The following is a 24,301-nucleotide window of genomic DNA, read 5'->3' on the forward strand; positions in this document are numbered from 1 at the left end:
GTGCAACCCAACCGTCCGCCGGCTGGCCGCCGTCGCTAAGTGGCCTGCGGGGGACGTGCTCCCGCTGTGCCGTGGGGGCCCAGCCTGGTGTCTTCTCTGAGGCCCCGCGGCTGCCGCTCCCCGCAAGGGGATAGCCGCGGAGGTGGGGACCGCCTCCTCATGGGGACGTATACCCAGCTCTCCACGTCGGATTCCGGGGCTCTCTGTCCTGCCAGAAGGCCCAGCTGGCCTGCGGGTCCTTAGAGTGGCAAAAACATCCGAAAACTGAGATTGAGGGTCCGGTGGGTGTCTGCACTTTTGTGCTGGGCACCCCAGGGAGGCCCGGGGGCTGGCTGGACAACGTGGTCTGCTGGGCTGGGGGGGGGGTTTGGAGGAGCAACTGATGCCCTTTGCACTTTGGGTAGCAAGTGTCTGAGGTGTCTCTGGGCCCTGTGCCATGTGGGGGCGGGGGCGGGGTGGGAGGAGGAGGAGGAGGAGGAGGAGGAGGAGGAGGAGGTGGGAAGGGCCGTGGCCTGCAGTGGTGTTCCCCGGGGTGGCACAGCATGTGGCTTCTTCCACGGGATGCTTGGCCTGGGCTCCCTGCACCTGGGCCTTTGGAGGACTGGCCCTGTGCTTGCCAACACTTCCTGCAGGGACCCAGAGCTGGGAGGTTGCATCTCTCAGCCCTGGGTCGGGCAGAGCCCCAGCGGGCCATGCCCACAACCTCTCTCAGCAGGGGTCCCCCAGAAGGCTCCTTTGGGACCAGGATTCTCTTGCGGGTGACTCTTTAAGGTCTGGCCCCTGGATGGAGGGGCACCAGGAGTAGAGGAGCAGGAAGGGGAAGGGGGTGGCCATGCGAGGGGACACTTTCAGGCCAAGTCCCAGCTTCAGTCTGATCCTCCTGGGAACCCCGGGGTGGACATCACACCTCCTGGTTGCCCCGCTCTGAGACAAGGAGCCGGGCTTCGCATTCCCACAGCAGCCAGTCGTGGGCTGAGGACACCTGGGGCGTTGGGAACTCCCTGGCTTCTCCTTGGTTTAACATCTGGAGCTGCTTGTGAATTGTGCCGCCACACACACCCGAGTGCAGGTGTCTTCTGCACAGACTGCGGGCCTCGCTCTTCTGAGTGCCGCTAGCTCGCGACCCACCCACTGGTGAACCTGGTCAGGGTACTTTCTCTCAGGGGCAGACTCTGATCCGGGCGGGCTACCGGTGTCTCTGTTTGCTCCTTTCTTTCTTCCACTTCGGGAAAGGCTTCCTTACTGGGTGTGGAAATCTCCTATGCCTTTCCTCGCCTATTCTGTCAGCTCTAAAATTCTCTTTCGGTTGCCACCCTCACAGATGGATTAGGAAACTCTTTGCGGTGCACTCATTAGTGAAATGACCTCAATGACGCTGGAATCCAATATCTAATGGCCGATTTTTAGCGAGTCCACACGCCAGGGTGGTTGGGGTCCAGTGCAGCCCCGGCCAGGCCCAGGCCCCTTGGACTGGGCCACAGGAGGACACAGAGGAGGGTCCCGGCCCCCACGGTAGCGGTGCGGGCAGTTCTCCAAGGGCTTGGGTGTTTTCCAGAGGGAGGAGATGGAGGGGACTGATTTCTTCAGCGCCCCACAAACCACGCCACCCCACCCCACCCATGGGACACATCCCGAGAGAGAGAGAGACGCCCCATACACTGGCTCCCCTCCCCCGTGCGCTGTGCCCCAGCCCTGGCCCGGGGGAATAGGCGGCCGCCGGGCCACAGGGTGGGGGGCGCAGCTGAAAGGGGTTGTGGGGGAGGGCCGCCCCTGGCTGGGGTCAAAGGGCGAGCGCCCCGCCCCTCCCGCCCGTGCGCAGTCTGCGGGCCCCGGCGCGCTGGGGGTGGGGGGCGGGGAGGTGAAGGAGGCCAGGCGAGGAGAGGAGGGGGGCTTGAAGGTCTCCACCTGGGCGGGTCCAGCCGTGGAGGCGCATCTTGTGTGAGTGTGAGTGAGTGAGTGAGTGTGAGTGTGAGTGTGTGTGTGTACAGAGACAGCCCCCAACCCCGGCCCGCCGCTCCCTGCCCGCCCCGCCTGTCACCCCTCGTCCCTCGGAGCCCGCGGGACCCGGCCGGCGAACTCAACAGGCCCGACCCGGCGCGGGGCCTGGGGCGGGAGGAGGCGGCGGGGAAGCGCAGAGAGGCTCGGCTTCTTGAGCGGGGCAGGGGCGCCCTCCGCCGTCCACGGCCACACCACCCCGAACGCGCCCGATCCCGTCTGGTCTCGGAAGCTAAGCAGGGTCGGGCCTGGTTAGAACTTGGATGGGAGACCGCCCGGGAATACCGGGTGCCGTAGGCTTCTTCTTTTTTTTTTTTGCCTCTGGTTCTGTCGCGTTTCTGGGAGTGCGGGGGCGGCCCGGGGTGGGGGTGACCCCCACCCTCAGCGCCCGCCGCGGTGCCTGGCGCCCCAGCCCGCGCCGTTGGGCCTCCTCTTGTCCCGAGCCGTGACACCGCCGCCACGCGGCAGCATGCGTGGCTTCTGGACAGTCAGGTCTCAGACCAAAGGTCTGCTCTGTGGGAGCCGACACGCTGGAGGAAACCTTGAGAGTCTGAGAGGGGAGGGAGTTCCAGAAGAAGGCCAGGATGTCATTTTGAGGGAGTATGTGACCAGAACTCCTCCCGTTGCTTTTGGGGTTCTATGGGCTACACGTAGGAATCTTTGGTGGTGGCACCTGATGTTCGGGGATCCGGAGTCACACCCAGACCTGCTCCACAGGCCTCCTTTTACTTTTCTCTTCGGATTCATTTTTTTTTTTTTTTTTTTTGAGACAGAGTCTCGGTTTGTTGCCCAGGCTAGAGTGAGTGCCGTGGCGTCAGCCTAGCTCACAGCAACTTCAAACTCCTGGGCTCGAGTGATCCTTCTGCCTCAGCCTCCAGGGTAGCTGGGACTGCAGGCATGCGCCACCATGCCCCGCTAATTTTTTATATATATATCAGTTGGCCAATTAATTTCTTTCTATTTATAGTAGAGACGGGGTCTCGCTCTTGCTCAGGCTGGTTTTGAACTCCTGACCTTGAGCAATCCGCCCGCCTCGGCCTCCCAAGAGCTAGGATTACAGGCGTGAGCCACAGCGCCCGGCCGGATTCATTATTTTTAAAAAGTGTCTCTTATCTCTATTATTGCATTTTCTTTTCTCTCTCTTTTCAAGCAGATGATGGGAGTCCAAGTATTAAGGTGACATGTGTTGCCCGTGCCCCCCTCCCCCCCCGTGTTCTTATTCATTTACCTCTCATGTTGTTCCAGCATATTGTGGGGGCACCAATGTTAAGGTCGGGTGCGTTGCCCTCTCCCAGCCTCCCCCCTCGGGTCAGAGCTTCAAGTGCGCCCATCCCCCAGTCGGTGCGTACCCACCCCATTCCTAATGGATGTGTATGCCCATCCCCTCCCCCCACCCGCCCGACACCCACCCGAAGAAGGTGATTCCTCTGTGTCCACTTAGGTGTCCATCGGTTCGTACCCATTTGCTGGTGAGCGCGAGCACGTGGTGCTCGTGTGTCCATTCTTGGGATACTTGGCTTACTGGAACGGGTTCCAGCTCTGGCCAGGAGAACCACGAGAGGTGCCCCCTCACCGCTGCTCCTCATAGCCGAATAGCACTCCGTGGTGTCCACGCGCCACATTTTATTTACCCACTCGTGGGTCGATGGGCACTCGGGTGGCTTCCAGGTCTTTGCGATTGTGACTTGTGCCCTGACACTAACCCTAACCCTTACCCAGCCCGTCTCCTCCACGGCCCCTGCCTGACTGACTCCTTCCCGCCCGGCCTATCACCTGTCACCGTCCTCTGCCCCTGCCTGACACGCTCGTCCCCGCCCGGGCCGTCACCGTCCTCGGCCCCTGCCTGACGGGGCTCCTCCGTCGCCTGGGCCTTCCAAGGGCTTGGTGTGGACGCTGGTTCCAGGACGCCCTCCCAGGAACCCGGTAGCAGGGCGGCCGCAGCGTCTCGTGCAACCCAACCGTCCGCCGGCTGGCCGCCGTCGCTAAGTGGCCTGCGGGGGACGTGCTCCCGCTGTGCCGTGGGGGCCCAGCCTGGTGTCTTCTCTGAGGCCCCGCGGCTGCCGCTCCCCGCAAGGGGATAGCCGCGGAGGTGGGGACCGCCTCCTCATGGGGACGTATACCCAGCTCTCCACGTCGGATTCCGGGGCTCTCTGTCCTGCCAGAAGGCCCAGCTGGCCTGCGGGTCCTTAGAGTGGCAAAAACATCCGAAAACTGAGATTGAGGGTCCGGTGGGTGTCTGCACTTTTGTGCTGGGCACCCCAGGGAGGCCCGGGGGCTGGCTGGACAACGTGGTCTGCTGGGCTGGGGGGGGGGTTTGGAGGAGCAACTGATGCCCTTTGCACTTTGGGTAGCAAGTGTCTGAGGTGTCTCTGGGCCCTGTGCCATGTGGGGGCGAGGGCGGGGTGGGAGGAGGAGGAGGAGGAGGAGGAGGAGGAGGAGGAGGTGGGAAGGGCCGTGGCCTGCAGTGGTGTTCCCCGGGGTGGCACAGCATGTGGCTTCTTCCACGGGATGCTTGGCCTGGGCTCCCTGCACCTGGGCCTTTGGAGGACTGGCCCTGTGCTTGCCAACACTTCCTGCAGGGACCCAGAGCTGGGAGGTTGCATCTCTCAGCCCTGGGTCGGGCAGAGCCCCAGCGGGCCATGCCCACAACCTCTCTCAGCAGGGGTCCCCCAGAAGGCTCCTTTGGGACCAGGATTCTCTTGCGGGTGACTCTTTAAGGTCTGGCCCCTGGATGGAGGGGCACCAGGAGTAGAGGAGCAGGAAGGGGAAGGGGGTGGCCATGCGAGGGGACACTTTCAGGCCAAGTCCCAGCTTCAGTCTGATCCTCCTGGGAACCCCGGGGTGGACATCACACCTCCTGGTTGCCCCGCTCTGAGACAAGGAGCCGGGCTTCGCATTCCCACAGCAGCCAGTCGTGGGCTGAGGACACCTGGGGCGTTGGGAACTCCCTGGCTTCTCCTTGGTTTAACATCTGGAGCTGCTTGGGAATTGTGCCGCCACACACACCCGAGTGCAGGTGTCTTCTGCACAGACTGCGGGCCTCGCTCTTCTGAGTGCCGCTAGCTCGCGACCCACCCACTGGTGAACCTGGTCAGGGTACTTTCTCTCAGGGGCAGACTCTGATCCGGGCGGGCTACCGGTGTCTCTGTTTGCTCCTTTCTTTCTTCCACTTCGGGAAAGGCTTCCTTACTGGGTGTGGAAATCTCCTATGCCTTTCCTCGCCTATTCTGTCAGCTCTAAAATTCTCTTTCGGTTGCCACCCTCACAGATGGATTAGGAAACTCTTTGCGGTGCACTCATTAGTGAAATGACCTCAATGACGCTGGAATCCAATATCTAATGGCCGATTTTTAGCGAGTCCACACGCCAGGGTGGTTGGGGTCCAGTGCAGCCCCGGCCAGGCCCAGGCCCCTTGGACTGGGCCACAGGAGGACACAGAGGAGGGTCCCGGCCCCCACGGTAGCGGTGCGGGCAGTTCTCCAAGGGCTTGGGTGTTTTCCAGAGGGAGGAGATGGAGGGGACTGATTTCTTCAGCGCCCCACAAACCACGCCACCCCACCCCACCCATGGGACACATCCCGAGAGAGAGAGACACGCCCCATACACTGGCTCCCCTCCCCCGTGCGCTGTGCCCCAGCCCTGGCCCGGGGGAATAGGCGGCCGCCGGGCCACAGGGTGGGGGGCGCAGCTGAAAGGGGTTGTGGGGGAGGGCCGCCCCTGGCTGGGGTCAAAGGGCGAGCGCCCCGCCCCTCCCGCCCGTGCGCAGTCTGCGGCCCCGGCGCGCTGGGGGTGGGGGGCGGGGAGGTGAAGGAGGCCAGGCCAGGAGAGGAGGGGGGCTTGAAGGTCTCCACCTGGGCGGGTCCAGCCGTGGAGGCGCATCTTGTGTGAGTGTGAGTGAGTGAGTGAGTGTGAGTGTGAGTGTGTGTGTGTACAGAGACAGCCCCCAACCCCGGCCCGCCGCTCCCTGCCCGCCCCGCCTGTCACCCCCCGTCCCTCGGAGCCCGCGGGACCCGGCCGGCGAACTCAACAGGCCCGACCCGGCGCGGGGCCTGGGGCGGGAGGAGGCGGCGGGGAAGCGCAGAGAGGCTCGGCTTCTTGAGCGGGGCAGGGGCGCCCTCCGCCGTCCACGGCCACACCACCCCGAACGCGCCCGATCCCGTCTGGTCTCGGAAGCTAAGCAGGGTCGGGCCTGGTTAGAACTTGGATGGGAGACCGCCCGGGAATACCGGGTGCCGTAGGCTTCTTCTTTTTTTTTTTTGCCTCTGGTTCTGTCGCGTTTCTGGGAGTGCGGGGGCGGCCCGGGGTGGGGGTGACCCCCACCCTCAGCGCCCGCCGCGGTGCCTGGCGCCCCAGCCCGCGCCGTTGGGCCTCCTCTTGTCCCGAGCCGTGACACCGCCGCCACGCGGCAGCATGCGTGGCTTCTGGACAGTCAGGTCTCAGACCAAAGGTCTGCTCTGTGGGAGCCGACACGCTGGAGGAAACCTTGAGAGTCTGAGAGGGGAGGGAGTTCCAGAAGAAGGCCAGGATGTCATTTTGAGGGAGTATGTGACCAGAACTCCTCCCGTTGCTTTTGGGGTTCTATGGGCTACACGTAGGAATCTTTGGTGGTGGCACCTGATGTTCGGGGATCCGGAGTCACACCCAGACCTGCTCCACAGGCCTCCTTTTACTTTTCTCTTCGGATTCATTTTTTTTTTTTTTTTTTTTTTGAGACAGAGTCTCGGTTTGTTGCCCAGGCTAGAGTGAGTGCCGTGGCGTCAGCCTAGCTCACAGCAACTTCAAACTCCTGGGCTCGAGTGATCCTTCTGCCTCAGCCTCCAGGGTAGCTGGGACTGCAGGCATGCGCCACCATGCCCCGCTAATTTTTTATATATATATCAGTTGGCCAATTAATTTCTTTCTATTTATAGTAGAGACGGGGTCTCGCTCTTGCTCAGGCTGGTTTTGAACTCCTGACCTTGAGCAATCCGCCCGCCTCGGCCTCCCAAGAGCTAGGATTACAGGCGTGAGCCACAGCGCCCGGCCGGATTCATTATTTTTAAAAAGTGTCTCTTATCTCTATTATTGCATTTTCTTTTCTCTCTCTTTTCAAGCAGATGATGGGAGTCCAAGTATTAAGGTGACATGTGTTGCCCGTGCCCCCCTCCCCCCCCGTGTTCTTATTCATTTACCTCTCATGTTGTTCCAGCATATTGTGGGGGCACCAATGTTAAGGTCGGGTGCGTTGCCCTCTCCCAGCCTCCCCCCTCGGGTCAGAGCTTCAAGTGCGCCCATCCCCCAGTCGGTGCGTACCCACCCCATTCCTAATGGATGTGTATGCCCATCCCCTCCCCCCACCCGCCCGACACCCACCCGAAGAAGGTGATTCCTCTGTGTCCACTTAGGTGTCCATCGGTTCGTACCCATTTGCTGGTGAGCGCGAGCACGTGGTGCTCGTGTGTCCATTCTTGGGATACTTGGCTTACTGGAACGGGTTCCAGCTCTGGCCAGGAGAACCACGAGAGGTGCCCCCTCACCGCTGCTCCTCATAGCCGAATAGCACTCCGTGGTGTCCACGCGCCACATTTTATTTACCCACTCGTGGGTCGATGGGCACTCGGGTGGCTTCCAGGTCTTTGCGATTGTGACTTGTGCCCTGACACTAACCCTAACCCTTACCCAGCCCGTCTCCTCCACGGCCCCTGCCTGACTGACTCCTTCCCGCCCGGCCTATCACCTGTCACCGTCCTCTGCCCCTGCCTGACACGCTCGTCCCCGCCCGGGCCGTCACCGTCCTCGGCCCCTGCCTGACGGGGCTCCTCCGTCGCCTGGGCCTTCCAAGGGCTTGGTGTGGACGCTGGTTCCAGGACGCCCTCCCAGGAACCCGGTAGCAGGGCGGCCGCAGCGTCTCGTGCAACCCAACCGTCCGCCGGCTGGCCGCCGTCGCTAAGTGGCCTGCGGGGGACGTGCTCCCGCTGTGCCGTGGGGGCCCAGCCTGGTGTCTTCTCTGAGGCCCCGCGGCTGCCGCTCCCCGCAAGGGGATAGCCGCGGAGGTGGGGACCGCCTCCTCATGGGGACGTATACCCAGCTCTCCACGTCGGATTCCGGGGCTCTCTGTCCTGCCAGAAGGCCCAGCTGGCCTGCGGGTCCTTAGAGTGGCAAAAACATCCGAAAACTGAGATTGAGGGTCCGGTGGGTGTCTGCACTTTTGTGCTGGGCACCCCAGGGAGGCCCGGGGGCTGGCTGGACAACGTGGTCTGCTGGGCTGGGGGGGGGGTTTGGAGGAGCAACTGATGCCCTTTGCACTTTGGGTAGCAAGTGTCTGAGGTGTCTCTGGGCCCTGTGCCATGTGGGGGCGGGGGCGGGGTGGGAGGAGGAGGAGGAGGAGGAGGAGGAGGAGGAGGAGGTGGGAAGGGCCGTGGCCTGCAGTGGTGTTCCCCGGGGTGGCACAGCATGTGGCTTCTTCCACGGGATGCTTGGCCTGGGCTCCCTGCACCTGGGCCTTTGGAGGACTGGCCCTGTGCTTGCCAACACTTCCTGCAGGGACCCAGAGCTGGGAGGTTGCATCTCTCAGCCCTGGGTCGGGCAGAGCCCCAGCGGGCCATGCCCACAACCTCTCTCAGCAGGGGTCCCCCAGAAGGCTCCTTTGGGACCAGGATTCTCTTGCGGGTGACTCTTTAAGGTCTGGCCCCTGGATGGAGGGGCACCAGGAGTAGAGGAGCAGGAAGGGGAAGGGGGTGGCCATGCGAGGGGACACTTTCAGGCCAAGTCCCAGCTTCAGTCTGATCCTCCTGGGAACCCCGGGGTGGACATCACACCTCCTGGTTGCCCCGCTCTGAGACAAGGAGCCGGGCTTCGCATTCCCACAGCAGCCAGTCGTGGGCTGAGGACACCTGGGGCGTTGGGAACTCCCTGGCTTCTCCTTGGTTTAACATCTGGAGCTGCTTGTGAATTGTGCCGCCACACACACCCGAGTGCAGGTGTCTTCTGCACAGACTGCGGGCCTCGCTCTTCTGAGTGCCGCTAGCTCGCGACCCACCCACTGGTGAACCTGGTCAGGGTACTTTCTCTCAGGGGCAGACTCTGATCCGGGCGGGCTACCGGTGTCTCTGTTTGCTCCTTTCTTTCTTCCACTTCGGGAAAGGCTTCCTTACTGGGTGTGGAAATCTCCTATGCCTTTCCTCGCCTATTCTGTCAGCTCTAAAATTCTCTTTCGGTTGCCACCCTCACAGATGGATTAGGAAACTCTTTGCGGTGCACTCATTAGTGAAATGACCTCAATGACGCTGGAATCCAATATCTAATGGCCGATTTTTAGCGAGTCCACACGCCAGGGTGGTTGGGGTCCAGTGCAGCCCCGGCCAGGCCCAGGCCCCTTGGACTGGGCCACAGGAGGACACAGAGGAGGGTCCCGGCCCCCACGGTAGCGGTGCGGGCAGTTCTCCAAGGGCTTGGGTGTTTTCCAGAGGGAGGAGATGGAGGGGACTGATTTCTTCAGCGCCCCACAAACCACGCCACCCCACCCCACCCATGGGACACATCCCGAGAGAGAGAGACGCCCCATACACTGGCTCCCCTCCCCCGTGCGCTGTGCCCCAGCCCTGGCCCGGGGGAATAGGCGGCCGCCGGGCCACAGGGTGGGGGGCGCAGCTGAAAGGGGTTGTGGGGGAGGGCCGCCCCTGGCTGGGGTCAAAGGGCGAGCGCCCCGCCCCTCCCGCCCGTGCGCAGTCTGCGGCCCCGGCGCGCTGGGGGTGGGGGGCGGGGAGGTGAAGGAGGCCAGGCCAGGAGAGGAGGGGGGCTTGAAGGTCTCCACCTGGGCGGGTCCAGCCGTGGAGGCGCATCTTGTGTGAGTGTGAGTGAGTGAGTGAGTGTGAGTGTGAGTGTGTGTGTGTACAGAGACAGCCCCCAACCCCGGCCCGCCGCTCCCTGCCCGCCCCGCCTGTCACCCCCCGTCCCTCGGAGCCCGCGGGACCCGGCCGGCGAACTCAACAGGCCCGACCCGGCGCGGGGCCTGGGGCGGGAGGAGGCGGCGGGGAAGCGCAGAGAGGCTCGGCTTCTTGAGCGGGGCAGGGGCGCCCTCCGCCGTCCACGGCCACACCACCCCGAACGCGCCCGATCCCGTCTGGTCTCGGAAGCTAAGCAGGGTCGGGCCTGGTTAGAACTTGGATGGGAGACCGCCCGGGAATACCGGGTGCCGTAGGCTTCTTCTTTTTTTTTTTTGCCTCTGGTTCTGTCGCGTTTCTGGGAGTGCGGGGGCGGCCCGGGGTGGGGGTGACCCCCACCCTCAGCGCCCGCCGCGGTGCCTGGCGCCCCAGCCCGCGCCGTTGGGCCTCCTCTTGTCCCGAGCCGTGACACCGCCGCCACGCGGCAGCATGCGTGGCTTCTGGACAGTCAGGTCTCAGACCAAAGGTCTGCTCTGTGGGAGCCGACACGCTGGAGGAAACCTTGAGAGTCTGAGAGGGGAGGGAGTTCCAGAAGAAGGCCAGGATGTCATTTTGAGGGAGTATGTGACCAGAACTCCTCCCGTTGCTTTTGGGGTTCTATGGGCTACACGTAGGAATCTTTGGTGGTGGCACCTGATGTTCGGGGATCCGGAGTCACACCCAGACCTGCTCCACAGGCCTCCTTTTACTTTTCTCTTCGGATTCATTTTTTTTTTTTTTTTTTTTTTGAGACAGAGTCTCGGTTTGTTGCCCAGGCTAGAGTGAGTGCCGTGGCGTCAGCCTAGCTCACAGCAACTTCAAACTCCTGGGCTCGAGTGATCCTTCTGCCTCAGCCTCCAGGGTAGCTGGGACTGCAGGCATGCGCCACCATGCCCCGCTAATTTTTTATATATATATCAGTTGGCCAATTAATTTCTTTCTATTTATAGTAGAGACGGGGTCTCGCTCTTGCTCAGGCTGGTTTTGAACTCCTGACCTTGAGAAATCCGCCCGCCTCGGCCTCCCAAGAGCTAGGATTACAGGCGTGAGCCACAGCGCCCGGCCGGATTCATTATTTTTAAAAAGTGTCTCTTATCTCTATTATTGCATTTTCTTTTCTCTCTCTTTTCAAGCAGATGATGGGAGTCCAAGTATTAAGGTGACATGTGTTGCCCGTGCCCCCCTCCCCCCCCGTGTTCTTATTCATTTACCTCTCATGTTGTTCCAGCATATTGTGGGGGCACCAATGTTAAGGTCGGGTGCGTTGCCCTCTCCCAGCCTCCCCCCTCGGGTCAGAGCTTCAAGTGCGCCCATCCCCCAGTCGGTGCGTACCCACCCCATTCCTAATGGATGTGTATGCCCATCCCCTCCCCCCACCCGCCCGACACCCACCCGAAGAAGGTGATTCCTCTGTGTCCACTTAGGTGTCCATCGGTTCGTACCCATTTGCTGGTGAGCGCGAGCACGTGGTGCTCGTGTGTCCATTCTTGGGATACTTGGCTTACTGGAACGGGTTCCAGCTCTGGCCAGGAGAACCACGAGAGGTGCCCCCTCACCGCTGCTCCTCATAGCCGAATAGCACTCCGTGGTGTCCACGCGCCACATTTTATTTACCCACTCGTGGGTCGATGGGCACTCGGGTGGCTTCCAGGTCTTTGCGATTGTGACTTGTGCCCTGACACTAACCCTAACCCTTACCCAGCCCGTCTCCTCCACGGCCCCTGCCTGACTGACTCCTTCCCGCCCGGCCTATCACCTGTCACCGTCCTCTGCCCCTGCCTGACACGCTCGTCCCCGCCCGGGCCGTCACCGTCCTCGGCCCCTGCCTGACGGGGCTCCTCCGTCGCCTGGGCCTTCCAAGGGCTTGGTGTGGACGCTGGTTCCAGGACGCCCTCCCAGGAACCCGGTAGCAGGGCGGCCGCAGCGTCTCGTGCAACCCAACCGTCCGCCGGCTGGCCGCCGTCGCTAAGTGGCCTGCGGGGGACGTGCTCCCGCTGTGCCGTGGGGGCCCAGCCTGGTGTCTTCTCTGAGGCCCCGCGGCTGCCGCTCCCCGCAAGGGGATAGCCGCGGAGGTGGGGACCGCCTCCTCATGGGGACGTATACCCAGCTCTCCACGTCGGATTCCGGGGCTCTCTGTCCTGCCAGAAGGCCCAGCTGGCCTGCGGGTCCTTAGAGTGGCAAAAACATCCGAAAACTGAGATTGAGGGTCCGGTGGGTGTCTGCACTTTTGTGCTGGGCACCCCAGGGAGGCCCGGGGGCTGGCTGGACAACGTGGTCTGCTGGGCTGGGGGGGGGGTTTGGAGGAGCAACTGATGCCCTTTGCACTTTGGGTAGCAAGTGTCTGAGGTGTCTCTGGGCCCTGTGCCATGTGGGGGCGGGGGCGGGGTGGGAGGAGGAGGAGGAGGAGGAGGAGGAGGAGGAGGAGGTGGGAAGGGCCGTGGCCTGCAGTGGTGTTCCCCGGGGTGGCACAGCATGTGGCTTCTTCCACGGGATGCTTGGCCTGGGCTCCCTGCACCTGGGCCTTTGGAGGACTGGCCCTGTGCTTGCCAACACTTCCTGCAGGGACCCAGAGCTGGGAGGTTGCATCTCTCAGCCCTGGGTCGGGCAGAGCCCCAGCGGGCCATGCCCACAACCTCTCTCAGCAGGGGTCCCCCAGAAGGCTCCTTTGGGACCAGGATTCTCTTGCGGGTGACTCTTTAAGGTCTGGCCCCTGGATGGAGGGGCACCAGGAGTAGAGGAGCAGGAAGGGGAAGGGGGTGGCCATGCGAGGGGACACTTTCAGGCCAAGTCCCAGCTTCAGTCTGATCCTCCTGGGAACCCCGGGGTGGACATCACACCTCCTGGTTGCCCCGCTCTGAGACAAGGAGCCGGGCTTCGCATTCCCACAGCAGCCAGTCGTGGGCTGAGGACACCTGGGGCGTTGGGAACTCCCTGGCTTCTCCTTGGTTTAACATCTGGAGCTGCTTGTGAATTGTGCCGCCACACACACCCGAGTGCAGGTGTCTTCTGCACAGACTGCGGGCCTCGCTCTTCTGAGTGCCGCTAGCTCGCGACCCACCCACTGGTGAACCTGGTCAGGGTACTTTCTCTCAGGGGCAGACTCTGATCCGGGCGGGCTACCGGTGTCTCTGTTTGCTCCTTTCTTTCTTCCACTTCGGGAAAGGCTTCCTTACTGGGTGTGGAAATCTCCTATGCCTTTCCTCGCCTATTCTGTCAGCTCTAAAATTCTCTTTCGGTTGCCACCCTCACAGATGGATTAGGAAACTCTTTGCGGTGCACTCATTAGTGAAATGACCTCAATGACGCTGGAATCCAATATCTAATGGCCGATTTTTAGCGAGTCCACACGCCAGGGTGGTTGGGGTCCAGTGCAGCCCCGGCCAGGCCCAGGCCCCTTGGACTGGGCCACAGGAGGACACAGAGGAGGGTCCCGGCCCCCACGGTAGCGGTGCGGGCAGTTCTCCAAGGGCTTGGGTGTTTTCCAGAGGGAGGAGATGGAGGGGACTGATTTCTTCAGCGCCCCACAAACCACGCCACCCCACCCCACCCATGGGACACATCCCGAGAGAGAGAGACGCCCCATACACTGGCTCCCCTCCCCCGTGCGCTGTGCCCCAGCCCTGGCCCGGGGGAATAGGCGGCCGCCGGGCCACAGGGTGGGGGGCGCAGCTGAAAGGGGTTGTGGGGGAGGGCCGCCCCTGGCTGGGGTCAAAGGGCGAGCGCCCCGCCCCTCCCGCCCGTGCGCAGTCTGCGGCCCCGGCGCGCTGGGGGTGGGGGGCGGGGAGGTGAAGGAGGCCAGGCGAGGAGAGGAGGGGGGCTGGAAGGTCTCCACCTGGGCGGGTCCAGCCGTGGAGGCGCATCTTGTGTGAGTGTGAGTGAGTGAGTGAGTGTGAGTGTGAGTGTGTGTGTGTACAGAGACAGCCCCCAACCCCGGCCCGCCGCTCCCTGCCCGCCCCGCCTGTCACCCCCCGTCCCTCGGAGCCCGCGGGACCCGGCCGGCGAACTCAACAGGCCCGACCCGGCGCGGGGCCTGGGGCGGGAGGAGGCGGCGGGGAAGCGCAGAGAGGCTCGGCTTCTTGAGCGGGGCAGGGGCGCCCTCCGCCGTCCACGGCCACACCACCCCGAACGCGCCCGATCCCGTCTGGTCTCGGAAGCTAAGCAGGGTCGGGCCTGGTTAGAACTTGGATGGGAGACCGCCCGGGAATACCGGGTGCCGTAGGCTTCTTCTTTTTTTTTTTTGCCTCTGGTTCTGTCGCGTTTCTGGGAGTGCGGGGGCGGCCCGGGGTGGGGGTGACCCCCACCCTCAGCGCCCGCCGCGGTGCCTGGCGCCCCAGCCCGCGCCGTTGGGCCTCCTCTTGTCCCGAGCCGTGACACCGCCGCCACGCGGCAGCATGCGTGGCTTCTGGACAGTCAGGTCTCAGACCAAAGGTCTGCTCTGTGGGAGCCGACACGCTGGAGGAAACCTTGAGAGTCTGAGAGGGGAGGGAGTTCCAGAAGAAGGCCAGGATGTCATTTTGAGGGAGTATGTGACCAGAACTCCTCCCGTTGCTTTTGGGGTTCTATGGGCTACACGTAGGAATCTTTGGTGGTGGCACCTGATGTTCGGGGATCCGGAGTCACACCCAGACCTGCTCCACAGGCCTCCTTTTACTTTTCTCTTCGGATTCATTTTTTTTTTTTTTTTTTTTGAGACAGAGTCTCGGTTTGTTGCCCAGGCTAGAGTGAGTGCCGTGGCGTCAGCCTAGCTCACAGCAACTTCAAACTCCTGGGCTCGAGTGATCCTTCTGCCTCAGCCTCCAGGGTAGCTGGGACTGCAGGCATGCGCCACCATGCCCCGCTAATTTTTTATATATATATCAGTTGGCCAATTAATTTCTTTCTATTTATAGTAGAGACGGGGTCTCGCTCTTGCTCAGGCTGGTTTTGAACTCCTGACCTTGAGCAATCCGCCCGCCTCGGCCTCCCAAGAGCTAGGATTACAGGCGTGAGCCACAGCGCCCGGCCGGATTCATTATTTTTAAAAAGTGTCTCTTATCTCTATTATTGCATTTTCTTTTCTCTCTCTTTTCAAGCAGATGATGGGAGTCCAAGTATTAAGGTGACATGTGTTGCCCGTGCCCCCCTCCCCCCCCGTGTTCTTATTCATTTACCTCTCATGTTGTTCCAGCATATTGTGGGGGCACCAATGTTAAGGTCGGGTGCGTTGCCCTCTCCCAGCCTCCCCCCTCGGGTCAGAGCTTCAAGTGCGCCCATCCCCCAGTCGGTGCGTACCCACCCCATTCCTAATGGATGTGTATGCCCATCCCCTCCCCCCACCCGCCCGACACCCACCCGAAGAAGGTGATTCCTCTGTGTCCACTTAGGTGTCCATCGGTTCGTACCCATTTGCTGGTGAGCGCGAGCACGTGGTGCTCGTGTGTCCATTCTTGGGATACTTGGCTTACTGGAACGGGTTCCAGCTCTGGCCAGGAGAACCACGAGAGGTGCCCCCTCACCGCTGCTCCTCATAGCCGAATAGCACTCCGTGGTGTCCACGCGCCACATTTTATTTACCCACTCGTGGGTCGATGGGCACTCGGGTGGCTTCCAGGTCTTTGCGATTGTGACTTGTGCCCTGACACTAACCCTAACCCTTACCCAGCCCGTCTCCTCCACGGCCCCTGCCTGACTGACTCCTTCCCGCCCGGCCTATCACCTGTCACCGTCCTCTGCCCCTGCCTGACACGCTCGTCCCCGCCCGGGCCGTCACCGTCCTCGGCCCCTGCCTGACGGGGCTCCTCCGTCGCCTGGGCCTTCCAAGGGCTTGGTGTGGACGCTGGTTCCAGGACGCCCTCCCAGGAACCCGGTAGCAGGGCGGCCGCAGCGTCTCGTGCAACCCAACCGTCCGCCGGCTGGCCGCCGTCGCTAAGTGGCCTGCGGGGGACGTGCTCCCGCTGTGCCGTGGGGGCCCAGCCTGGTGTCTTCTCTGAGGCCCCGCGGCTGCCGCTCCCCGCAAGGGGATAGCCGCGGAGGTGGGGACCGCCTCCTCATGGGGACGTACACCCAGCTCTCCACGTCGGATTCCGGGGCTCTCTGTCCTGCCAGAAGGCCCAGCTGGCCTGCGGGTCCTTAGAGTGGCAAAAACATCCGAAAACTGAGATTGAGGGTCCGGTGGGTGTCTGCACTTTTGTGCTGGGCACCCCAGGGAGGCCCGGGGGCTGGCTGGACAACGTGGTCTGCTGGGCTGGGGGGGGGGTTTGGAGGAGCAACTGATGCCCTTTGCACTTTGGGTAGCAAGTGTCTGAGGTGTCTCTGGGCCCTGTGCCATGTGGGGGCGGGGGCGGGGTGGGAGGAGGAGGAGGAGGAGGAGGAGGAGGAGGAGGAGGTGGGAAGGGCCGTGGCCTGCAGTGGTGTTCCCCGGGGTGGCACAGCATGTGGCTTCTTCCACGGGATGCTTGGCCTGGGCTCCCTGCACCTGGGCCTTTGGAGGACTGGCCCTGTGCTTGCCAACACTTCCTGCAGGGACCCAGAGCTGGGAGGTTGCATCTCTCAGCCCTGGGTCGGGCAGAGCCCCAGCGGGCCATGCCCACAACCTCTCTCAGCAGGGGTCCCCCAGAAGGCTCCTTTGGGACCAGGATTCTCTTGCGGGTGACTCTTTAAGGTCTGGCCCCTGGATGGAGGGGCACCAGGAGTAGAGGAGCAGGAAGGGGAAGGGGGTGGCCATGCGAGGGGACACTTTCAGGCCAAGTCCCAGCTTCAGTCTGATCCTCCTGGGAACCCCGGGGTGGACATCACACCTCCTGGTTGCCCCGCTCTGAGACAAGGAGCCGGGCTTCGCATTCCCACAGCAGCCAGTCGTGGGCTGAGGACACCTGGGGCGTTGGGAACTCCCTGGCTTCTCCTTGGTTTAACATCTGGAGCTGCTTGTGAATTGTGCCGCCACACACACCCGAGTGCAGGTGTCTTCTGCACAGACTGCGGGCCTCGCTCTTCTGAGTGCCGCTAGCTCGCGACCCACCCACTGGTGAACCTGGTCAGGGTACTTTCTCTCAGGGGCAGACTCTGATCCGGGCGGGCTACCGGTGTCTCTGTTTGCTCCTTTCTTTCTTCCACTTCGGGAAAGGCTTCCTTACTGGGTGTGGAAATCTCCTATGCCTTTCCTCGCCTATTCTGTCAGCTCTAAAATTCTCTTTCGGTTGCCACCCTCACAGATGGATTAGGAAACTCTTTGCGGTGCACTCATTAGTGAAATGACCTCAATGACGCTGGAATCCAATATCTAATGGCCGATTTTTAGCGAGTCCACACGCCAGGGTGGTTGGGGTCCAGTGCAGCCCCGGCCAGGCCCAGGCCCCTTGGACTGGGCCACAGGAGGACACAGAGGAGGGTCCCGGCCCCCACGGTAGCGGTGCGGGCAGTTCTCCAAGGGCTTGGGTGTTTTCCAGAGGGAGGAGATGGAGGGGACTGATTTCTTCAGCGCCCCACAAACCACGCCACCCCACCCCACCCATGGGACACATCCCGAGAGAGAGAGACGCCCCATACACTGGCTCCCCTCCCCCGTGCGCTGTGCCCCAGCCCTGGCCCGGGGGAATAGGCGGCCGCCGGGCCACAGGGTGGGGGGCGCAGCTGAAAGGGGTTGTGGGGGAGGGCCGCCCCTGGCTGGGGTCAAAGGGCGAGCGCCCCGCCCCTCCCGCCCGTGCGCAGTCTGCGGCCCCGGCGCGCTGGGGGTGGGGGGCGGGGAGGTGAAGGAGGCCAGGCGAGGAGAGGAGGGGGGCTGGAAGGTCTCCACCTGGGCGGGTCCAGCCGTGGAGGCGCATCTTGTGTGAGTGTGAGTGAGTGAGTGAGTGTGAGTGTGAGTGTGTGTGTGTACAGAGACAGCCCCCAACCCCGGCCCGCCGCTCCCTGCCCGCCCCGCCTGTCACCCCCCGTCCCTCGGAGCCCGCGGGACCCGGCCGGCGAACTCAACAGGCCCGACCCGGCGCGGGGCCTGGGGCGGGAGGAGGCGGCGGGGAAGCGCAGAGAGGCTCGGCTTCTTGAGCGGGGCAGGGGCGCCCTCCGCCGTCCACGGCCACACCACCCCGAACGCGCCCGATCCCGTCTGGTCTCGGAAGCTAAGCAGGGTCGGGCCTGGTTAGAACTTGGATGGGAGACCGCCCGGGAATACCGGGTGCCGTAGGCTTCTTCTTTTTTTTTTTTGCCTCTGGTTCTGTCGCGTTTCTGGGAGTGCGGGGGCGGCCCGGGGTGGGGGTGACCCCCACCCTCAGCGCCCGCCGCGGTGCCTGGCGCCCCAGCCCGCGCCGTTGGGCCTCCTCTTGTCCCGAGCCGTGACACCGCCGCCACGCGGCAGCATGCGTGGCTTCTGGACAGTCAGGTCTCAGACCAAAGGTCTGCTCTGTGGGAGCCGACACGCTGGAGGAAACCTTGAGAGTCTGAGAGGGGAGGGAGTTCCAGAAGAAGGCCAGGATGTCATTTTGAGGGAGTATGTGACCAGAACTCCTCCCGTTGCTTTTGGGGTTCTATGGGCTACACGTAGGAATCTTTGGTGGTGGCACCTGATGTTCGGGGATCCGGAGTCACACCCAGACCTGCTCCACAGGCCTCCTTTTACTTTTCTCTTCGGATTCATTTTTTTTTTTTTTTTTTTTGAGACAGAGTCTCGGTTTGTTGCCCAGGCTAGAGTGAGTGCCGTGGCGTCAGCCTAGCTCACAGCAACTTCAAACTCCTGGGCTCGAGTGATCCTTCTGCCTCAGCCTCCAGGGTAGCTGGGACTGCAGGCATGCGCCACCATGCCCCGCTAATTTTTTATATATATATCAGTTGGCCAATTAATTTCTTTCTATTTATAGTAGAGACGGGGTCTCGCTCTTGCTCAGGCTGGTTTTGAACTCCTGACCTTGAGCAATCCGCCCGCCTCGGCCTCCCAAGAGCTAGGATTACAGGCGTGAGCCACAGCGCCCGGCCGGATTCATTATTTTTAAAAAGTGTCTCTTATCTCTATTATTGCATTTTCTTTTCTCTCTCTTTTCAAGCAGATGATGGGAGTCCAAGTATTAAGGTGACATGTGTTGCCCGTGCCCCCCTCCCCCCCCGTGTTCTTATTCATTTACCTCTCATGTTGTTCCAGCATATTGTGGGGGCACCAATGTTAAGGTCGGGTGCGTTGCCCTCTCCCAGCCTCCCCCCTCGGGTCAGAGCTTCAAGTGCGCCCATCCCCCAGTCGGTGCGTACCCACCCCATTCCTAATGGATGTGTATGCCCATCCCCTCCCCCCACCCGCCCGACACCCACCCGAAGAAGGTGATTCCTCTGTGTCCACTTAGGTGTCCATCGGTTCGTACCCATTTGCTGGTGAGCGCGAGCACGTGGTGCTCGTGTGTCCATTCTTGGGATACTTGGCTTACTGGAACGGGTTCCAGCTCTGGCCAGGAGAACCACGAGAGGTGCCCCCTCACCGCTGCTCCTCATAGCCGAATAGCACTCCGTGGTGTCCACGCGCCACATTTTATTTACCCACTCGTGGGTCGATGGGCACTCGGGTGGCTTCCAGGTCTTTGCGATTGTGACTTGTGCCCTGACACTAACCCTAACCCTTACCCAGCCCGTCTCCTCCACGGCCCCTGCCTGACTGACTCCTTCCCGCCCGGCCTATCACCTGTCACCGTCCTCTGCCCCTGCCTGACACGCTCGTCCCCGCCCGGGCCGTCACCGTCCTCGGCCCCTGCCTGACGGGGCTCCTCCGTCGCCTGGGCCTTCCAAGGGCTTGGTGTGGACGCTGGTTCCAGGACGCCCTCCCAGGAACCCGGTAGCAGGGCGGCCGCAGCGTCTCGTGCAACCCAACCGTCCGCCGGCTGGCCGCCGTCGCTAAGTGGCCTGCGGGGGACGTGCTCCCGCTGTGCCGTGGGGGCCCAGCCTGGTGTCTTCTCTGAGGCCCCGCGGCTGCCGCTCCCCGCAAGGGGATAGCCGCGGAGGTGGGGACCGCCTCCTCATGGGGACGTACACCCAGCTCTCCACGTCGGATTCCGGGGCTCTCTGTCCTGCCAGAAGGCCCAGCTGGCCTGCGGGTCCTTAGAGTGGCAAAAACATCCGAAAACTGAGATTGAGGGTCCGGTGGGTGTCTGCACTTTTGTGCTGGGCACCCCAGGGAGGCCCGGGGGCTGGCTGGACAACGTGGTCTGCTGGGCTGGGGGGGGGGTTTGGAGGAGCAACTGATGCCCTTTGCACTTTGGGTAGCAAGTGTCTGAGGTGTCTCTGGGCCCTGTGCCATGTGGGGGCGGGGGCGGGGTGGGAGGAGGAGGAGGAGGAGGAGGAGGAGGAGGAGGAGGTGGGAAGGGCCGTGGCCTGCAGTGGTGTTCCCCGGGGTGGCACAGCATGTGGCTTCTTCCACGGGATGCTTGGCCTGGGCTCCCTGCACCTGGGCCTTTGGAGGACTGGCCCTGTGCTTGCCAACACTTCCTGCAGGGACCCAGAGCTGGGAGGTTGCATCTCTCAGCCCTGGGTCGGGCAGAGCCCCAGCGGGCCATGCCCACAACCTCTCTCAGCAGGGGTCCCCCAGAAGGCTCCTTTGGGACCAGGATTCTCTTGCGGGTGACTCTTTAAGGTCTGGCCCCTGGATGGAGGGGCACCAGGAGTAGAGGAGCAGGAAGGGGAAGGGGGTGGCCATGCGAGGGGACACTTTCAGGCCAAGTCCCAGCTTCAGTCTGATCCTCCTGGGAACCCCGGGGTGGACATCACACCTCCTGGTTGCCCCGCTCTGAGACAAGGAGCCGGGCTTCGCATTCCCACAGCAGCCAGTCGTGGGCTGAGGACACCTGGGGCGTTGGGAACTCCCTGGCTTCTCCTTGGTTTAACATCTGGAGCTGCTTGTGAATTGTGCCGCCACACACACCCGAGTGCAGGTGTCTTCTGCACAGACTGCGGGCCTCGCTCTTCTGAGTGCCGCTAGCTCGCGACCCACCCACTGGTGAACCTGGTCAGGGTACTTTCTCTCAGGGGCAGACTCTGATCCGGGCGGGCTACCGGTGTCTCTGTTTGCTCCTTTCTTTCTTCCACTTCGGGAAAGGCTTCCTTACTGGGTGTGGAAATCTCCTATGCCTTTCCTCGCCTATTCTGTCAGCTCTAAAATTCTCTTTCGGTTGCCACCCTCACAGATGGATTAGGAAACTCTTTGCGGTGCACTCATTAGTGAAATGACCTCAATGACGCTGGAATCCAATATCTAATGGCCGATTTTTAGCGAGTCCACACGCCAGGGTGGTTGGGGTCCAGTGCAGCCCCGGCCAGGCCCAGGCCCCTTGGACTGGGCCACAGGAGGACACAGAGGAGGGTCCCGGCCCCCACGGTAGCGGTGCGGGCAGTTCTCCAAGGGCTTGGGTGTTTTCCAGAGGGAGGAGATGGAGGGGACTGATTTCTTCAGCGCCCCACAAACCACGCCACCCCACCCCACCCATGGGACACATCCCGAGAGAGAGAGACGCCCCATACACTGGCTCCCCTCCCCCGTGCGCTGTGCCCCAGCCCTGGCCCGGGGGAATAGGCGGCCGCCGGGCCACAGGGTGGGGGGCGCAGCTGAAAGGGGTTGTGGGGGAGGGCCGCCCCTGGCTGGGGTCAAAGGGCGAGCGCCCCGCCCCTCCCGCCCGTGCGCAGTCTGCGGCCCCGGCGCGCTGGGGGTGGGGGGCGGGGAGGTGAAGGAGGCCAGGCGAGGAGAGGAGGGGGGCTTGAAGGTCTCCACCTGGGCGGGTCCAGCCGTGGAGGCGCATCTTGTGTGAGTGTGAGTGAGTGAGTGAGTGTGAGTGTGAGTGTGTGTGTGTACAGAGACAGCCCCCAACCCCGGCCCGCCGCTCCCTGCCCGCCCCGCCTGTCACCCCCCGTCCCTCGGAGCCCGCGGGACCCGGCCGGCGAACTCAACAGGCCCGACCCGGCGCGGGGCCTGGGGCGGGAGGAGGCGGCGGGGAAGCGCAGAGAGGCTCGGCTTCTTGAGCGGGGCAGGGGCGCCCTCCGCCGTCCACGGCCACACCACCCCGAACGCGCCCGATCCCGTCTGGTCTCGGAAGCTAAGCAGGGTCGGGCCTGGTTAGAACTTGGATGGGAGACCGCCCGGGAATACCGGGTGCCGTAGGCTTCTTCTTTTTTTTTTTTGCCTCTGGTTCTGTCGCGTTTCTGGGAGTGCGGGGGCGGCCCGGGGTGGGGGTGACCCCCACCCTCAGCGCCCGCCGCGGTGCCTGGCGCCCCAGCCCGCGCCGTTGGGCCTCCTCTTGTCCCGAGCCGTGACACCGCCGCCACGCGGCAGCATGCGTGGCTTCTGGACAGTCAGGTCTCAGACCAAAGGTCTGCTCTGTGGGAGCCGACACGCTGGAGGAAACCTTGAGAGTCTGAGAGGGGAGGGAGTTCCAGAAGAAGGCCAGGATGTCATTTTGAGGGAGTATGTGACCAGAACTCCTCCCGTTGCTTTTGGGGTTCTATGGGCTACACGTAGGAATCTTTGGTGGTGGCACCTGATGTTCGGGGATCCGGAGTCACACCCAGACCTGCTCCACAGGCCTCCTTTTACTTTTCTCTTCGGATTCATTTTTTTTTTTTTTTTTTTTGAGACAGAGTCTCGGTTTGTTGCCCAGGCTAGAGTGAGTGCCGTGGCGTCAGCCTAGCTCACAGCAACTTCAAACTCCTGGGCTCGAGTGATCCTTCTGCCTCAGCCTCCAGGGTAGCTGGGACTGCAGGCATGCGCCACCATGCCCCGCTAATTTTTTATATATATATCAGTTGGCCAATTAATTTCTTTCTATTTATAGTAGAGACGGGGTCTCGCTCTTGCTCAGGCTGGTTTTGAACTCCTGACCTTGAGCAATCCGCCCGCCTCGGCCTCCCAAGAGCTAGGATTACAGGCGTGAGCCACAGCGCCCGGCCGGATTCATTATTTTTAAAAAGTGTCTCTTATCTCTATTATTGCATTTTCTTTTCTCTCTCTTTTCAAGCAGATGATGGGAGTCCAAGTATTAAGGTGACATGTGTTGCCCGTGCCCCCCTCCCCCCCCCCGTGTTCTTATTCATTTACCTCTCATGTTGTTCCAGCATATTGTGGGGGCACCAATGTTAAGGTCGGGTGCGTTGCCCTCTCCCAGCCTCCCCCCTCGGGTCAGAGCTTCAAGTGCGCCCATCCCCCAGTCGGTGCGTACCCACCCCATTCCTAATGGATGTGTATGCCCATCCCCTCCCCCCACCCGCCCGACACCCACCCGAAGAAGGTGATTCCTCTGTGTCCACTTAGGTGTCCATCGGTTCGTACCCATTTGCTGGTGAGCGCGAGCACGTGGTGCTCGTGTGTCCATTCTTGGGATACTTGGCTTACTGGAACGGGTTCCAGCTCTGGCCAGGAGAACCACGAGAGGTGCCCCCTCACCGCTGCTCCTCATAGCCGAATAGCACTCCGTGGTGTCCACGCGCCACATTTTATTTACCCACTCGTGGGTCGATGGGCACTCGGGTGGCTTCCAGGTCTTTGCGATTGTGACTTGTGCCCTGACACTAACCCTAACCCTTACCCAGCCCGTCTCCTCCACGGCCCCTGCCTGACTGACTCCTTCCCGCCCGGCCTATCACCTGTCACCGTCCTCTGCCCCTGCCTGACACGCTCGTCCCCGCCCGGGCCGTCACCGTCCTCGGCCCCTGCCTGACGGGGCTCCTCCGTCGCCTGGGCCTTCCAAGGGCTTGGTGTGGACGCTGGTTCCAGGACGCCCTCCCAGGAACCCGGTAGCAGGGCGGCCGCAGCGTCTCGTGCAACCCAACCGTCCGCCGGCTGGCCGCCGTCGCTAAGTGGCCTGCGGGGGACGTGCTCCCGCTGTGCCGTGGGGGCCCAGCCTGGTGTCTTCTCTGAGGCCCCGCGGCTGCCGCTCCCCGCAAGGGGATAGCCGCGGAGGTGGGGACCGCCTCCTCATGGGGACGTATACCCAGCTCTCCACGTCGGATTCCGGGGCTCTCTGTCCTGCCAGAAGGCCCAGCTGGCCTGCGGGTCCTTAGAGTGGCAAAAACATCCGAAAACTGAGATTGAGGGTCCGGTGGGTGTCTGCACTTTTGTGCTGGGCACCCCAGGGAGGCCCGGGGGCTGGCTGGACAACGTGGTCTGCTGGGCTGGGGGGGGGGTTTGGAGGAGCAACTGATGCCCTTTGCACTTTGGGTAGCAAGTGTCTGAGGTGTCTCTGGGCCCTGTGCCATGTGGGGGCGGGGGCGGGGTGGGAGGAGGAGGAGGAGGAGGAGGAGGAGGAGGAGGTGGGAAGGGCCGTGGCCTGCAGTGGTGTTCCCCGGGGTGGCACAGCATGTGGCTTCTTCCACGGGATGCTTGGCCTGGGCTCCCTGCACCTGGGCCTTTGGAGGACTGGCCCTGTGCTTGCCAACACTTCCTGCAGGGACCCAGAGCTGGGAGGTTGCATCTC

General features: G+C 62.6%; 6 pseudogenes; all 6 read left to right on the forward strand.

Annotated features, from left to right (window-relative positions):
- Nucleotides 1-2,176: 2,176 nt before the first annotated feature.
- Nucleotides 2,177-2,295, forward strand: LOC142870364 (uncharacterized; annotated as a pseudogene).
- Nucleotides 2,296-6,117: 3,822 nt separating this feature from the next.
- LOC142870375 (uncharacterized) lies at nucleotides 6,118-6,236 on the forward strand (annotated as a pseudogene).
- Nucleotides 6,237-10,058: 3,822 nt separating this feature from the next.
- On the forward strand, nucleotides 10,059-10,177 carry LOC142870386 (uncharacterized; annotated as a pseudogene).
- A 3,822-nt stretch (nucleotides 10,178-13,999) lies between these two features.
- On the forward strand, nucleotides 14,000-14,118 carry LOC142870399 (uncharacterized; annotated as a pseudogene).
- A 3,820-nt stretch (nucleotides 14,119-17,938) lies between these two features.
- Nucleotides 17,939-18,057, forward strand: LOC142870410 (uncharacterized; annotated as a pseudogene).
- Nucleotides 18,058-21,877: 3,820 nt separating this feature from the next.
- Nucleotides 21,878-21,996, forward strand: LOC142870414 (uncharacterized; annotated as a pseudogene).
- The last annotated feature ends 2,305 nt before the right edge of the window (nucleotides 21,997-24,301 follow it).

Source organism: Microcebus murinus, chromosome 3, assembly GCF_040939455.1.
Source record: "Microcebus murinus isolate Inina chromosome 3, M.murinus_Inina_mat1.0, whole genome shotgun sequence".
Lineage (NCBI taxonomy): Eukaryota > Metazoa > Chordata > Mammalia > Primates > Cheirogaleidae > Microcebus > Microcebus murinus.